The sequence below is a fragment of the Chlamydotis macqueenii genome, chromosome 2 (assembly GCF_036417535.1).
Source record: "Chlamydotis macqueenii isolate bChlMac1 chromosome 2, bChlMac1.mat, whole genome shotgun sequence".
Classification (NCBI taxonomy): Eukaryota; Metazoa; Chordata; class Aves; order Otidiformes; family Otididae; genus Chlamydotis; species Chlamydotis macqueenii.
In genome coordinates this window covers 33,241,666-33,254,333 of record NC_141557.1, presented here as the reverse complement: position 1 = coordinate 33,254,333, position 12,668 = coordinate 33,241,666, and the positions used below count along the sequence as shown (strand labels likewise).

At 39.4% G+C, this 12,668-nt stretch overlaps 1 long non-coding RNA gene across 1 annotated transcript in view; it reads left to right on the top strand.

The window, feature by feature from the left end:
- The window catches only part of LOC147601619 (uncharacterized), a 23,938-nt gene extending 11,270 nt beyond the window's left edge, over positions 1 to 12,668 (top strand). Inside the window, exon 3 of the long non-coding RNA XR_015257873.1 lies at positions 12,421 to 12,668. This is a non-coding gene — a long non-coding RNA (uncharacterized LOC147601619). The remainder of the gene's footprint in view (positions 1 to 12,420) is intronic.

Sequence of the window (12,668 nt, the reverse complement as noted above, 5' to 3'; positions counted from 1 at the left end):
GGCTGCAAATTGATTGAACTTTGCTGTCTCGGTAGCTGCACGTTGCAACAAGCGGCTCACAGAAGTGGACACAACTAATTTGACACCATGTAGCTCATTCACCTTAGTCTTAGATGAGGACCAACAAAAGAGTTTTAATGTCAGACTTGTATCTCCTGTAAGAGTAGATAACAGCTCTGAACTAGCTAGATGCATCAGTATCCTTCTACTACTCTCTAAGCTGAACAGGAAATCTAATTCATCTCATGTGGTTTCCTGCTGAAATACATATTTGCAATGACAAATGTATGAGCACTGCAAAATTCAGTTACTAGATAGTGAAAGATATCTTTTGTATTTTTTTTCTACAATGAAACATTAAGCTTGTCAAACAAGTTTATAAGCTCAACATAAAATATAATATGGAAATTGTTTCTCTCTTTACATACTTGAAAAAAATAATTAAAAGATAATTAAGAGAAAGATATAAGAACTTTCTGTTTTAATGTGTATGTTTTGTGTATGAAAAAATTAAAGATGTTCTCGCTGGAGTGAAGTCTGCCCTCAGGCTTCACAAGGGCACCTCACAGCTCTGGAGTGAGCACTGCTCCACTGCCTAGCTGAGATGACTAAAGAGCATGCATGGAGAACCAAACTCTCTGGGTACCGTTAAGTGTCCCTCTGTGGGAATGTGTGCATTCAGTCAGGAGGGAGAGGCAAAGGCAGGAGACAGCTGGGCAGTGGCTACTGTAATCGCACCGTGGTGTAGATGAAAGATTTGGCTCTGAGCGGCTAAACTGTTTTGTCGGTTTGACAACAAATTATACAGCAGGTAGAATTCCCTGGTCCCTGTCCCTACGCTGACCTTACCTATTTTTCCTGTTTCAAACAGAGAGTGAGAAGAGGAATGACAGGGATAACCAAAGCCAAACCTGACACCTTCTGTTTCGTATGACCAGCATATGCTTTGTGCAAAGTTCCCGTAGAGCCTCTCTGTAAAGATGGGGTGGCCGGCTATGGACACAACAAAGCAGGAAGCACCTCTAGAAGCATAAAACTGGCATGCTGGATCTTATGCCAGTTTGATCTTTTCTTCTGTCCTGTATCAGAGGACATACTTGAAGTTCCTTAGTTTCAACTCTTATTTTAAATTTATTCTTGTTTTGCCAGAGTTTATAATCTCCGATTTTTAGTAACAGAAAGACTTCGAAAATATTTAAGATTTGTACTTTCTCTCAGTTTGCTTGATCTTGACAATACTCCTCTCATAGTCAGAAAAGCCATGATCTTGCAAATCACAGTGATCTATACCAATGTCACTGGTTGTTGCAGCACTAATCATTAGCAACTGCAGTGCTACAGGATACTCCTTGTATCAGCAGTCTTTATAAGTCTTAATAAAGTCTTCTGGGTTTGGCATTTAGTTTTATGTGCTGATTCACAGCTACATACTTACCTGCGCTGGGTTCATATTCAGCTGTGTGTTTTCACAGCTATCTTTAGCCAATTTGAGAAGGTGCTCTTCCAAAAAGAATGGTTCTCCTTCTCGCCCCGGTGTGCATCACCACTGACACCCTTGTGATAGTACCAGCACTTGTGTGGCCGTGCAGTCAGAGAAGCTGACTTAACCCAGCTGGAAAAAACAATCACAAAATAGGTGTTTTCTCAGCTAGGTCAGCAAGCTGTTTCAGCTGCCTGTGCTGATGAAGCAGCACAGCCCGAACACAAAGTCAAGGTGAGAAGAGGTGGCCATGCAGAGACTGGAATTGTGCCTTTCAGCAGTGGTGGAGATCAGCTACAAGAGGCGTGAAACCACTTCTTCACTGTGGGATTAGCAGAATGCCTCCACACCAATTTTCCTTGCTATCATGATGTCTTTTCTTCTCTCCCTCCTTCATAATAGGCTCAGCCATGCTGTGAGACTGTACTTGCAGCATAGCTGAAAAGAGATGCGTCCCATGTTTGGATGCCTTTGCTGGCAGCATGACCTCCATGAGTACTTTATGGCTGCTACTTCAGCTCCTGTGTCAAGTCCAAGCCCCATGTTTATCCATGCTGGTTTTCACTTCAGCTTGTATATAAGCACAAGTTGACTGATATGCTAGAAAGGGAAATTCACGTAAGAAATGCGGACAGAAAAAATTAGTCTGACCTACTCTTCATAGGCCACATAGGGCAGAGTTAGCTTAAGTAATACACAATGAAGAATTAAGCCCAAAATGGGGGATGTCTCACAAGGACTCTGCATGACATATTGTATACCAGCAGCGTCAGGACATGTAGTGGCCTCATAGGAATTTTAAAGCACACGGTTTGAATTTCATAGAACATGTGGATGAGCCTACAAATAAGCAGTGAGGATGAAACAATTTACCATTTCTTCTCAAAACATTTTTGAAAGTTGATCCTCTGTCTACCATGTTGCTGACAGAGATTTTTACAAGGAGAGGATAGTGCTGCTTTAACTGCTACAACACGGTAACACTCCCTGGAGAGCTACTATGGCATGTGAGGATAGCTGGTCCAATTCACTCTTTGGCCTTGCTCCCAGCCATTCCTCTTATGTCAGAAGCTGAACTGAGTGATCAGGCATTGCTATTCACTGGTTTTATGAGTCTCAAGGTATTCTGTAATTTGGAGAAGCTCCTTGGCTGACATTTCATATTGTTTAAAAACCTCAGGTCTAAAGTCTGTCAGCTTCTTTAAAAATTTATTTTAGACATTTTATTGTTTATTTTCAAGAAAAAACAATTCTTAATCAGACCAGTATGTCCCAGCCACACACACACACACATGTTAAGGGCCATCGTTGCCACATCCTGCTATTTAGTTTCTGGGGAGAAGATATTTGGGCCATCTGTGCCAGCATTTTGGGGAGAACCTGTCACAGTTGCTGTTAGCCCAAGTGTTTTCTCTTCTAGTTTTACTGGAAGAAGATCCCAAAATCTGAGGAATATGTCTGAGATGTGACTCATCAGCAAATACTGTACACACTTCAGAAAAGAACCACTGAAAGTATTACTAGCATGAACAAACCTGCCCTGCTTTATGATCTTTTTAGCCTGTATTTACTATTATTATTTTACACTGGAACAGGTTGCCCAGAGAGGTGGTGGATGCCCCATCCCTGGAAACATTCAAGGCCAGGCTGGATGGAGCTCTGAGCAACCTGATCCAATTAAAGGTGTCCCTGCTCCTTGCAGGGGGGTTGGACTAAATGACCTTTAAAGATTCCTTCCAACCCAAACTATGATTCTATGATTAGTGAAGGAACATACTAGAGAGAAGGGACAGCGGTGGATGAAAGTGATCTCAGTGGCCAAGAAAGCCTTACTCTCCAGCCCTTGCTCCCACTCTTCCTCATCCACATGTTCCTGACCCCTTAAGCCCCCATCCTTCCTTATTCCAGCTGTGGCAGTAGGCAGGCTTTGCTGTAAGTTGATCTAACCCACTGCAAACTGACAGCGGCTCCCAGAAATGCACCATTAGCTCTGGAGCTGGTGTGCTGTGAGCCACAGGAGTGAGTGGTTAGCGCTGGGGCAGAAAGGAAAGGTGGGAAGGGCAGGGAGCAGTGTGTGCATCAGCTGTGGTTGGGTGTTAATTCAGTTTACTAGAGTTGTGAAACCATCCCTTGAAGCTGATCAGTCTGTCTTGCAAGCAGAGGAAGTGAAAATACCTATCAGTAAGTAACCTATAAACTGTGGTTAACAGTGTTGCTGCAATTACTAATGTAGGCAAAAGCTGGAAGGCAGTGTTATTCAGGTATTCATTCACTGCAGATACACCACTGATAATAGAGTAATATGCAGTTGAAACATAATTGGAACACTGACAAAAGCTTAAGCTATTTATAGTATTTAATAATTAATTGAATAGTAAAAAGTGCACCCATTGTAGTGTTAATTTTTCAATTTAATTTCATTATTACTTCTATTTCTTCATTAATAAAGCAATAGCTTATTTTTGTATAGTGCCTCTTTTTGCACAATTCCGCTTTTGCATCAGAATTTAATCAAGATTTTTCTATTGTTCATAAAAAATACATACGTACCCACACACATACATTCTGAACAGTTGCTTGAGACTCTGCACATTGTAATCTATCTGAGCCCCACAGGACTCACAAAAGGGATCTTATTCCTAAATGCTTATTCCAGGATGTGTGAGACACCTCTAATTTTTGACATTCTTATGCTCACAACACTCTGGTAAAATCAAGGAGTTTTATTACCCACCATATAGCTGGGATGTTAATGCAGAGAGATGTTAAAGTCTGTATTCAAAAAAAGATGTTTAAGTGGTAAGAAAAGCCTTTGCAGAAAGGCACTGAACTTAAACCTGTCAAATCTAAGAGAATCTTCCTTACTATAGGACTTTCTTATCTCAATAAGATTGCAACAAACAGTTCATTTAAAGCTGAGTTTAGAGTACTTTGTTGAGTATGTAGAAAGATTTTCATGCGAGGGGAGTTTTGGATACAGGTCACAGGAGGGCGGAAATGGTGTAAAACAGATGCTGATGCCGATGATGCCTTTTATGACTGATGAAAATGAAAGCTGTGAAGTTTCGAAAAGAATAATATCCATGACATAAAAAAAAAAAAGCTTTGATTAAGGAATACTGGGTTATGCTGAAGCCCTGAGGGACTGAAGTCAGGAGAGTGGAGACATTCCTCTGGGAAAAAAAAATAGAAAAAAAAAAAAGAGACTACATAGATTAATTTAGCATTGCTTTAGAACAAGTTGTTGTTGTTGTTACTTAGAAAGCCAGTGTGGTGTCAGCCTGTGCACCTATTTGGAATGTATAGCATGTAAAAAAACAAATAATCAATTTTAAGGTTAAGTCTAAACTGTGAAAAAATGGGATGCTATTATCTTTGTGTGATGGGCTTGCTTTGCTATATTAGTGTTAAAATACTTCTCAGCATTTCAGATCATATTGTGAATATAATAATAAATTTTGTAGCTTTATTTTACATGAAATCAATTTAGTGGAGATATTTAGAATATTTAGAGGGGAGTTGCAAGCATATTTTATAGCTAAGAAAGGAAAGTTAAAATGGAAGTGCTTAAAGCGTGGAACAAATATTTTCCGAAGGAATTTTCCCTGACATGAAAGGAATTCTTGATAGGACTTCTAATTTCCTATGCTGGCTGTAGGAGACCAGTCTAAAGAAATAAGGAAGTTTAATTTCTAACAGGTGACATACAAAAATATAGTAGATAGAATATACTTTGTTTTGACTGTTGTGGTTTAGACCTAGTCACCACACAGTTGCTTGCTCACCCTCCCTCTCTCCCTCTCCAGCGAGATAAGGGAGAGAATTGGGAAAAAGGAAAATTTGTGGGTTGAGATGAAGACAGTTTACTTGAACAGCAAAGGAAAATTACAATAATAACAAAATGTAAGAATTCTAAAATATACAAAATGAACTATGCACAATTTCTCAGGACCCAATCTCCCAATGACTGATACAGCCCATCCAAAGCAACGATCATGGAAACAAAACAAAGCAGCAAGCAAAGGAGTGACAGAGAGAGAGCTGCCCTCCCTGGCCAACTTCCACTTATATGGCATGGAATACTCTCTTTGGCCAGCTTGGGTCAACTGCTCTGGCTATATCCCTCCTGGGTTCCTGCAGCTGCACATTAGCGAGACCTGGAAAGCCAGACAGTGTCCTTGGTCTCTTTAGCAACAACTCATAACATCAGTGTGTTTATCAACATTCTTCACATACCGAATCCCATACTAAATCCAAAACACAGAGGCTACTGAGAAGAAAATAAGAAAATTAGCTCCAGCCCAGCCAAAACCTGGACATTGACATACCTTGTTCTGGGACTTTTAAGTATCCCTAGTAACAGAATAGGACTTTGGAGCTGGTATTATAGGCATGATCTTCCCCAGGCGTATATGTGGTGTGCATATACATGCATGGATGCGTTGACATTTCCTCTTGAGAATGGTCCTAAGGTTGACCTCAGGGACTACTCTCAAGATGCTCAAAAGTGTTGTCCAGTGTGTAGGCCACAGAAGTTGTCAGGCTTTGTGTGAACCAGCTTCATGCACAGCAAAGTAGAAAGAGATGAAGAACATCACCCTTATGGCCTGTTGGAAGCCACTTTCAGACTGATGTATAGGTGGTTGTCCTGTGGATCTTCAAAAACATGTAATTATTTGTTAGTGTCTTTATTTAAGCATTAAGATTATTAAAGGCGGACAAAATAGACAATACACACTAATCTTACTTTACAGAATATAGTTTTACCTCAATAAATCTTTTTATATTTTCATGATGGAAGAACTGGCTTTTAATTTTGTTTCATTTTTTATTAATAACATTTTATTAATAAAGCTGGTTTTATGAAATTCAGGGTGTGTAGAAAATCAGTATGTAAGTGTGATTATTTTACCAATCCTCTGGGTAACATATTTTCTATTAAAAATATTTTTATTTTATTTGGTGCTATAATAATATTTTATTCTTTTCAGGATGTTCAGAGTATTTGATTTAATAGGTGAGAGCTAGATTTAAATGCCAGAATTTAAGACAGATAGTATTAGGTAACCTTGAAACAACAAAAAAAAATTAAATACATGAAACTTATCGGAAAGCAGCAATATATTAAAAAAAGAACAATATGTGCCGAACATATGCAGTGGTTTTTTTTTTCTTCTACTTGTCCAGAATAATACCTTTCCAGTGATTTTACGAAGACAATCTGTTTTCACTGTATTTAATCTTTCTTCCTTCTCATTAGTATTATTCCTGGCAATGCTTGCACAAGTAAACACTGACACATTTGAAAAAAAATGAGGATGAAATTTTCGAGGGTGTGTTTCCATAAGCCTCTGGGCTTTTCTAACATCTCACTGCCCCCTGAGAAGGGGAGGTCTTGCTCCTCCTGTGCTCAGGGGGCCTCCTTACACATCTCTCTTCTATAAGCACTGTTGGCGACCGCACAGTCTGTTCTCCTTCTCTTCTTGCTCTAATACTCATCAGTCCCCTCCCAGAGCTAACTGAGCTCACTACTTGAGCAGAATATGCTCTTGTGTTTTGGTTTTTTTTTTTTTTTTCTGGGCTTTTGTGCTGGGTTACTGAGCTGAACAGGTCACAGAGAGGTCCCCTGTGCCACCTACGTGGTGGGAGCGGGTGGGTGCTGGGGAACACGGAGGAAGGGAAAGACAAAGAGTCGTTTTCCTTTTCAGTGGTGAGGAGTGGTTTCATCAACTCACCCTGTTTAATATAACTTCACCCTCCATGCAGGTTTAGTGAAAAAACAAAGGGGTTTTTTTTTTGCTAAGACAATCAGGATGAAGACAGAGACATAGGGGAGCTGCTGGTAGGAGTGTACCTCGGGTGATTCCCATCATAATTCTGGCCATGATTTGATAGGCCTGAATGCATTGTGTTGATATGACATTTAATATGGTACTGAATTAACCAAGAAGAAGCTTCAGAAGTTGTTTGATAAGCTTTATGCTGAAATTATTTAGCTGGAGATACTGTAATGAACATTTTTACAGCAAGCAGTGTCCTTTTTATTATACATATTTCTTTTATTTTTTTTTTAATAAGCATTTCACACATTTCCTAACACAGGTGATTTTTAGTTCTCTGAGATTCTGTCATTGCATACACTAGCAGCCTAAGCCCTTCACAGAAGCCTAATAAGGTTTTGAGGACTAAGCAAGTCTTCTGCCAGCAGTCTCACTACCTACTGAGGGTACGGTTCAAAGCACAGCGAGCACCTACTGGGCTGTATCTCTTGTCTCTGGATATTACCAAGATAATTACATAGCTGATGTTCAGAGCAACTGGGAAGTGAAATTACAAGAAAGCAGAGCTGTTTTTCAGTTTCTCTAGCTTCTGTTCCACGTAGACTGACATGGCTTTTTCCTTCCACCAAGTGTGCTTGAAACTGCAGCTCTTACATCTCCTCCCAAATTAGTCTCTCATCGCCACTCCGGATGAAGGCCTGTGTAACTGTAGGCAGTGATAAAGGTCAGACATATGTCAGTGAAGGCATGAAAACAAGGTAGAGCAGAGCGAAAGGCTTCCTAGAAAAATGGTCAATGCCCCATGCTTTTCAGTGTTTAAGAGACATTTGTCCTTAATAACATACTATAACTTTTGGTCAGCCCTTAAATGATCAGGCAGTTGGACTAGGTGATTGTTGTAGGTCACTTCCAACTGACAAATAAATAGAAAACAAATAAAACAAGGCATTAGTTTAGAGTGGCTGATCATCCAAAGCATATTGGGCCCATTGGGGACACTCTTGGACTCTTGGGGTGTGTAAAGGGGACCTGCTCAGGTCATCCCGCTGCCCCTTCCAGCTGACTTCTCTGCTGACTTCAGAGAAGGTGCAGGAAAGGCTAGGTTTATAGGTTGACAGCTTTTTTGGATCCAAAAAGATTAATTTTGCACTAATGAAGTGCTGTTAAAAAAAAAAAAGGGCATTTTTTTCTCTTTTAAAGCAATGTAATAGGTATTTAAAATGATATAGAACTTATCAAGAAGTGCAAGTTTCAAGAGATTGTAGGCAATGTCAGTTGTAGCTGTGTGGTTAGGCTTGAAGGGGAAGAGTAACAGGTATGACTTTTTAAATTTAAAAAAACCAATGACTTCTCTTTTCAGCACTGAAAAGATAGGATCCAGTACTTTGGCATTTAACAAGTTATTTTTCTGTGTGCCTGGTTGAAAGGAAGAGTGAATGAAGAGGGAATGACAAGCTCAGAACCCGGATCCTTCTGTTAGCTTATTGAAGTGGAAAAACGAAGAACAATTATTATGAAGAGATAAGTTGCAAGTATACCGTATTGAAAAAAACACAAAAGATTATTTTCAAGTGACAGATAGTAAAGTCAACTTATCAATGTTTTCTGGAAACATTATGTTTTCATTTTATGAGGCAGATGCTTCCAGGGAATATCAAAAACACTTTCAGTTATTTCTTTGGTGGTTTAGGCCGAGTCACCACAGTTTCTTGCTCACCCTCCCCGTCCTCAGCAGAATGGGAGAGAGAAGTGGGAAGAAATGAAAACTCGTGGGTTAGGATGAAGACAGTTCACTAGAATAGCAAAGGAAAACTACAATAATAACAGAATATAAGGATACTGAAATATACAAAATGAACAATGCACAATTTCTCACTATTTGATGTCCCAATGACCAATGCAGCCTGTCCCAAGCAGCAATCATGGAAACAAAACTGAGCAGGAAGCAAAGGAGCAAGAAGGAGCCAGAAAGTGGCTGGAGCAGTGCCAGCAAGTGAGAGAAAGAGATGCTCCCCTCCCCAGGCAACCCCCACTTATATACTGAACATGATGTTTATGGCATGGAATACTCTCTTTGGCCAGTTTGAGTCAGTTACTCTGTCTGTCTCTCTCCCAGCTACCTGCACCTGCACATTAGTGAGACTTGGAAAGCCAGACAGTGTCCTTGGTCTTATTAGCAATAGCTCATATCATCAGGGTGTTTATCAACATTCTTGACATACGAAATCCAAAACACACTGGCTACTGAGGGGAAAATTAACTCCATGACTGCCAAAACCAGGACAGTTGGCTATAAAACCAACATCTAATCATAGACAGACTGACCTAACCATGTTAAAAAAACACAAGCCTCAGTTTTTTGAGCTGCATTCATTTTCAGATTGCACTATTTGCATAAGGCAAATATGAAGGCTTTTTACTTAATTTAAAGTAATTCTTAATATTGTAATTTTGTTAGTTCTTCTCTGCTTTACTCAGGCTAGAATATACTCTCCAAAGTAGCCTAGGCTTAGACTAGGCCCAAATTCTGATCACACCCTAGATATTGGGATAGGCTCTGGTTTGCCACATACGTAAAACTCTTCAGAGTCAGGAGGAGCATACAGCTTTCTTGTGACTTCCTCTTGTAACCTATCCGTACCAGTCAGGCAAAGTGCAAAGCAGCAACAGAAGTCATAGTCACTTGGAGTAATGGTAGGCTTGAGTGGGGAGATGGAGGTGGCACAAGCTGAAGGATGAGGAAGTGATCAGGAGAGCATGAGGCACAGAAGGGCTGTGGTGACACAGCCCTGGGAAACTCCCAGTGATGAAAACTCACCAGAGGACTCTTCAGTAACCACATTCTGCCCTTTGGGTCTCCAGTTTTCCCTTGGCAAGACGGTCTGTCCAGCCTTTCCTTAGCCACAGCTTTGTGTTTGTTACCACTGTAAGGAACGGAAACCTAAACCTACCACTTTAAGTACCCAGAACAAGAACAGCCACTCCCTTGGGAGGATATGCCATAACATTTCCGTCTATTTCAGAGAGAAAACAGGTATCTCCTCTAGGAACTTCCAGGCAGATGAGGAAAAGATAGTGAAGAGAGGTAAACAATGGATTATTCTTCTTTACACATGTGGTAGCATAGAAATATCAGAAACTATTTGGAATTTCCATGGTTGCAGGCATTATACGGCTATAGATGAAAATAACTCCTTTCCAACTGAATATTGCAACGTTGCCTTGTCTGAAAAAGGAGCTAATAAGCTGATGGCAAAACAGGAATCATTTCATCTACATAAATATATTATTTTAGCATAAATGCATCCTGGAAAACTACATGTCACAAATGAAAGATGATGGCTAAAATACTGCAAACATTTGTGGCCTCTGCAGAAGCCATCTTGTAATTTTCTGTATTTTTCATGTGTGTCAGCAGTATAAACATTGCAAGAGTTTTGTTCTAAAACTATTAGAATTGCTGTTATTAAGCATCTCAGTTTGCATGCTGCCTTATGCTTGGCAGTCCACCGCAGGCACCTCTGTATAAACTTCACTAGATCTTACCTCAATTTTTGCTATTTTTAGCCCTCTATGCAAAATAATTTTTCCACTTATTCAGGTAAGAGAAGGATTATTTCTTTTTAAGGAGTGAAACAGTTGCCATCACTGTTTTAATCCAAGTAGAGCAAACCTTGGCTAATAAAAATATAAAGATGATGTTTTCTATCAAGCTCAGGTCTGTACCCATCTTTACACAGCACAACTGTGTAGAAAGCCAATAGGTTTAGATACTCGGGCCCTTTATTGTTAGTGTTTACTATGTGATAAATATTTGGGATAAGAACCTGACTAGCATCTGAAAAGATTGATACACAAAGAGGTTGACTATATAGCTGTGACTGACTGATTTAACTTAACAAAGCTATTCAAACATACTGCAAAAAAAAAAAATAGTAACAATGAGATTAATTTCTGTCAGGAGTTTGTAAGGAAACAAAAGATTTTTTTGTCTTAAAGTTGCTGCCTAAATGTTATCTGTTGTTTGACATCAAATCTGTGAGATACTTCATAAATTTATAATGTCTTCTTCAAAGAGTTACAATCTTCTAGTAGCCTTGATCAAAGTTTCTAGTTCTAACTGTAAATTTGGGACAGACAGTCACCAAAACTCATGTACCTGTCCTTTGCTGAAAAATAATCTACTCAATTTGCTATTATGCTCTTTTACTGACAAACAGAATCACATTCAGAAGATAATTTACTTCAAAATAGAAACATTGATCCATTGCCTAAAACAGACCACATTTTTAGATTCAGTCCTCCTCCCCATTTTAATTTTAGCATTTATTATTGGTACTAGTGGTTTTAAATAGGTTGGTTTTGTGGTAGAATCCCACATACACGTGACTTCTGGCAAAAATAACTCTTGGCAAAAAATTGCAAAAATTGAGACCAGCCTAAAGCTAGGGTGAAAATATCTTCTGTATACAGACACTAAGTGCAGAGAATGAATCAGTCTGGAGATGGAAATTTAGGGAGAAAGGAAGGCAGTTCTGCAAAAAGATGACATTGTAGTGTCTAGAAATAATTTTCTAGTGCGTCTGTGGCAGTGACTCAGTAGAAGAGAATGAGCAGTAACCAGCACTTTTGGCTTCTGGACTTTTCTTCTAACCTAGGCTTTAGAAATAGATTGTACTTGCTCTAACACATACCCACCAGCAGCCATCCCACCTGCTGAAGACAGGCACAGCAAATCACTATTCCAGCACAAATACCAAGAAAGATATGTCATACCTATCTTGGGCAAAATCCCCCAATTGTCTTAAAAGCATTTATATTAGTTCATTGTGTGATTCTCTATGTTTGAATTGCTGTTCTGGTGAGGGAGCTTCAAGTATGTGCAGTTATACTGTATTTGTTGTGAGGATGTGAATACTTTTTAATACTTTATTTTTGCAAATTTTGGTGACTGCCTTTTCAGAAACTGCATTAAGTAAATCGACCAGTTCTGGGTCAGAATTAGGTGTAATGAGATCATGAAGCAGTGCATGCAGAAGAACTGGTGATATTGGAATGTTAGTACATAGATTTTCAATTCAGCACTCCTGATTGTAGGAAGTAAATAAAAGCTATTGGTTTCTTCATTTAATCTCATACTCTTTCCTTTTTTTTCTGCAGTGTGCCAGTTATTCTCAAGGTCTGAAGGCAAATGAAGGAGCCAGCTTCCTTCAGGCTCTAGCAGGAGAGAATGACAGCGCTTTCCAACAGCAGTCCCTCATAGTCTTAAAGGTCATGTTACTGATTAACAGCCCATATGCGTTAGCTTCATTTGAGTCATCTGGATTATTCTGGGTCTTTAGTGTGCATCTTGGACTTTAACTTTACTATAATTGCCTAATTTTATGTCATTAAAGCATTTGCCTCCA